Below are 5,387 nucleotides of genomic sequence, written 5' to 3' on the forward strand. Positions count from 1 at the left end.
TAATGAGCTCACCAAATTCCACACCCGAAAAACAAATAATCCAGTGAAGAAATGGGCAGAAAACATGAATAGACACTTCTCTAAAGAAGACATCTCGGGAACTTTCCAGAACGCTCGCTGAAAAGCGGAGGAGCGGCAGCTGCCCGAGCTGCGCCCAGCAACACTCTCCTTCCCGCTCCCCCACACTGGCCTTGGCCCCCTCACCGGCTGTAGAAAATGGTGAAAGAAACTACTTACTAGGATGTTTTGGGGGTCAAACCCAATGCCACCCAGGAAGAATTGAAAAAGGTTTACAGGAAATTGGCTTTGAAGTACCACCCTGACAAGAATCCAAATGAAGGAGAGAAGTTTAAGCAGATTTCTCAAGCTTATGAAGTGCTCTCTGATGCGAAGAAAAGGGAATTATATGACAAAGGAGGAGAACAGGCAATTAAAGAAGGTGGAGCAGGTGGTGGTTTTGGCTCCCCCATGGACATCTTTGATATGTTTTTTGGAGGAGGAGGAAGGATGCAGAGAGGAGAGGTAAAAATGTTGTGCATCAGCTCTCTGTAACCTTAGAATATTTATATAATGGTGCAACAAGAAAACTAGCTCTGCAAAAGAATGTGATTTGCAACAAATGTGAAGGCCGAGGTGGTAAGAAAGGAGCAGTAGAATGTTGTCCCAATTGCCGAGGTACTGGAATGCAAATAAGAATTCATCAGATAGGACCTGGAATGGTTCAGCAAATTCAATCTGTGTGCATGGAGTGCCAGGGCCATGGGAAACGGATCAATCCTAAAGATAGATGTAAAAGCTGCAATGGAAGGAAGATAGTTCGAGAAAAGAAGATTCTAGAAGTTCATATTGCCAAAGGCATGAAAGATGGCCAGAAGATAACATTCCATGGTGAAGGAGACCAAGAACCTGGACGGGAACCAGGAGATATTATCATTGTTTTAGATCAGAAGGACCATGCTGTTTTTACTAGGCGAGGAGAGGATCTTTTCATGTGTATGGACATACAGCTGTTTGAAGCACTGTGCAGCTTTCAAAAGCCAATATCTACTCTAGACAACAGAACCATTGTCATTACCTCTCATCCAGGTCAGATTGTCAAGCATGGAGATATCAAGTGTGTGCTGAATGAAGGCATGCCAATTTATCGTAGACCATACGAAAAGGGTCGCCTAATCATCGAATTTAAGATAAACTTCCCTGAGGATGGCTTTCTCTCTCCTGATAAACTGTCTTTGCTGGAAAAGCTCCTACCTGAGAGGAAGGAAGTAGAAGAGACTGATGAAGTGGACCAGGTAGAACTGGTGGACTTTGATCCAAATCAGGAAAGAAGGCGCCATTACAATGGAGAAGCATATGAGGATGATGAACATCACCCTAGGGAAGGTGTTCAGTGTCAGACCTCTTAATGGGGCCAGTGAAGAACACTGCTGGCATTTTATATGCAGTAGTGAATGAATGAAGGACTATAATCATAGCTCACTACTTGCTATTATTGTTTTTGTTTTAATATTCAACTATAGTAGTGCTTTAAAAGTTAAATGAAGAATGAAAAATATAAAAACTCAAAAAAAAAAAAAAAGAGAAGACATCCGGATGGTCAACAGGCACATGAAAAGATGCTCAACATCGCTCCTCATCAGGGAAATACAAATCAAAACCACACTCAGATATCACCTCACGTCAGTCAGAGTGGCCAAAATGAACAAATCAGGAGACTATAGATGCTGGCGAGGATGTGGAGAAATGGGAACCCTCTTGTACTGTTGGTGGGAATGCAAACTGGTGCAGCTGCTCTGGAAAACAGTGTGGAGGTTCCTCAAAAAATTCAAAACAGACCTACCCTATGATCCAGCAGTAGCACTGCTAGGAATTTACCCAAGGGATACAGGAGTACTGATGCATAGGGGCACTTGTACCCCAATGTTTATAGCAGCACTCTCAACAATAGCCAAATTATGGAAAGAGCCTAAATGTCCATCAACTGATGAATGAAGAAAGAAATTGTGGTTTATATGCACAATGGAATACTACGTGGCAATGAGAAACAATGAAATATGGCCCTTTGTAGCAACGTAGATGGAACTGGAGAGTGTGATGCTAAGTGAAATAAGCCATACAGAGAAAGACAGATACCATATGTTTTCACTCTTATGTGGATCCTGAGAAACTTAACAGGAACCCATGGGGGAGGGGAAAAAAAAAAAGAGGTTAGAGTGGACGAGAGCCAAAGCATAAGAGACTCTTAAAAACTGAGAACAAACTGAGAGCTGATGGGGGTTGGGAGGGAGGGGAGGGTAGGTGATGGGTATTGAGGAGGGCACCTGTTGGGATGAGCACTGGGTGTTGTATGGAAACGAATTTGATAATAAATTTCATATATTTAAAAAAAATAAAATAAAATAAAATCACTGGAATTAAGATAATGAGAAATGGATATTATGTTAGACATATATACCAAAAAAATAAAATGGAGACCCTATAAATACCTGCACATATAAGGTTACTTTATTTTCAATGAGGAATTAGGATTAAATTACAAGGGAAAAGATTATTTTCTTTCAACAGATGGCCCTAGTTCAGCCAAATATATGCTTGAGAGCTAGAGGTAAACACTTTAACCCTTACTCCTCGCCATAGGCAAAAATTAATTAAAAAATACAGAGTACACCTAAATGTAAAAGCTCAAGTTATAAAATATAGAGAAGAAAGCAAAAGAGAGATCTTTGTGAACTTGGGTAGAAAAATATTTCTTTGACAAATCCCCGAAGAGCACTAAGTATGAAATAAATAATAAATTAGATTTGAAAAAAATTAAAACAAAAAACCTCTCTCTGTAAGACACTGCCGTCCCTAGCTGTGCAAAAATGTGCACAGTACAAAAGACTATATTCTAGAATACATAAACATAGAGATTTGCAATATAGAAGACATAAAAAGAACTTTTACAATGAAGTAAGATAAAAATGAATTAAAATGGGCACAAGACTTAAATGGAGACATCATGAATTAAAACATATGTATGTGCATACCATAAAAGTACATGAAAACTTATTTAAAACCATTAGTCATCAGCAAAATGCAAATTAGGACCACAAGAGCCCCACAGCAGACCCTCCAAAATGGCGAAAAGTAAAAAGATGAACAATACCAGGTGTTGTGGAACAGGAGCTACTGGAACACTCATGCATTGGTGGTAAGGATGGAAAATGGTATACCCACTTTTGAAAACAATGTAGCTCTTTTTAAATGAATTAAAAATTACCTTGTATTCATACAATGGAATATTACTTTTATTAATTAATATTAATTAATATACATTAAAAAACACCCATGAAAAATACATTCATAATACGCACAAGATACATAATACAAATGCACATAATGTACATTTTTAAATGCCAGAGAAAAACGCATAACAAAACAAAACAGACACCAAACAGACACCAAAACCAGACATTTAAAAGAAATTCTAGAACAGATACTCATGGTGTGTGTTGCTAGAAAATAGTTCATTGTTGTCTGGGCCAGAGATGGGAGTGGTGGGGGAGTAACTAACACCGAAGTTGCATTAGAAAATATTTTGTAGTGATAGAAATATTATATGTCATGATTATTTGGTAGTATTTACGTGGTAATATGTGTTCGTTAAAAATCATCAGATTTTTCAGTTAAAATGCATGCATTTTCTTAACTGCAGATTATACCTCAGTAAAGTTGTATTAAAGAAATGAGATCTGAACTGCGATGCTCATGTTGCTGTAGGTTGCCATAGAAAATAGTTTCATGATTTCCTGGCCCAGAAAAAAATATATATAACTTTAGGTCTAGTTTCTCACATTTTAAAATTATTTTTGTATTATAAAGCCTTTATTAAAATATGAGAAAGAGTTCTAATTTGTAAATGTGAAAAATAAGCTTACACATTTTAACCATTCATACATAAAAATGATGAAGCGAATGTCATTTGTTTGAACATTTATTTTTTGAATAAGATGGAAATAAATATTTGAAATAAGCTATATAATATGGCTTAGAAAGGCTTGCTCATTTATATATAACAAAAGTAATTAATTTCCCATGATTACAATTTTCTTTTTACAAAAGCTTATATTTAGAAAGACATTATAATGAATTGATAGACTTTAGATTATTGCAATCAAATGAAACCATTCTGATAGTAACCTGGGGTGCCTGAACCAGTGCCATACAATAGGGAAACTCTCATATAGTGAAATTATGCACAGTAAAATTTCAAAAGCTCATAATTATAATCTAACACTTAAAACCATATCATATTGCTAGGAAAGTTTCAAAAAAAATAGAGGAAAATGTCTTAACCTCTTAAAGAATAGTATATTATTTTTACATAAATGGAGCGATCTTATAATTCTGTTGCTAAAATTGCAGTAATGATATTTATTTGGTGAAATTGCTTGAAAGCAATTTTGTAGCACATAATCAAAATTTATTTTATCTTTATTTAGCAACATAATCAAAGGATAAGAAGAGGGAAAGATGCCAATATCGTAAAGTTAGCTTTTTAGTTTTAATTTTGCCTTGCACATATTATTCCAGTTTATCTAACTTTCGTCAAATGACCGCAAGTGGCGTGCACCACAGATGGAAGGCTTCAGCCCACCTACAGCTATGTATATCTGGTGTGTCAGTTTGTTCTTGTTAGCTTGCCAGGATCCACATTTTTGCAGGGGTGGTTGTAGACGGGTGGTAACACACAGATGTTTTACTTAAAACAGAAAGTATAATCCAAAGACTAAATAAATGCACTTCAACACTAGGGATAAGAATACAAATAACAGGGATAGAAAAAAATTCACTTTTGTGTGGTACAAACTGCAAAATGGCTAAAAGAACATTTAAATAATTTTTACTCAGATTAAGTGATTCACACACTACCCAATTTATTCTCTTTTGGAGAAGAAAATTACGAAGTTTGTTTTGGGTTGTTTCTAACAAGATTTACATTTAAATTTGCATGATGAGTGGCCAAAGGCAATTCCAAATCTTCCTGCTGTAGATTACTTAGCAGAATAATTCTACAAATATCATATGTGATGTTAGCAACCCTTCATCACAATTATGTAGAGTTATGTTAACACAAACTTAGGTTCACTGATGTGTTTGCAGATAGAAAATAATATGAAACTTGAGGTTCATATTAACAATCATAGTCAATGATGTCGTTCATATTTATAAGGTGATAGCACTTTGAATTAAAATAATACAATACAGTTGATGATCTAGATAGTTTGGATATTTGTAGCTTTCTTCATTTTGTCCAGAATATCCTTGTATACTAATTATCTTGTTCAATGGACTAGATTAGAAGTCAAAAGCTCAGCACTGGCCAGAATTATCTTCAAAGAGGA

The 5,387-nt window shown here is 35.8% G+C and overlaps 1 pseudogene; it reads left to right on the top strand.

Annotated features, from left to right (window-relative positions):
* The first annotated feature begins 216 nt into the window (after positions 1-216).
* Positions 217-1,514, top strand: LOC131513478 (dnaJ homolog subfamily A member 1-like; annotated as a pseudogene).
* The last annotated feature ends 3,873 nt before the right edge of the window (positions 1,515-5,387 follow it).

This window comes from Neofelis nebulosa, chromosome 6 (assembly GCF_028018385.1).
Source record: "Neofelis nebulosa isolate mNeoNeb1 chromosome 6, mNeoNeb1.pri, whole genome shotgun sequence".
NCBI lineage: Eukaryota > Metazoa > Chordata > Mammalia > Carnivora > Felidae > Neofelis > Neofelis nebulosa.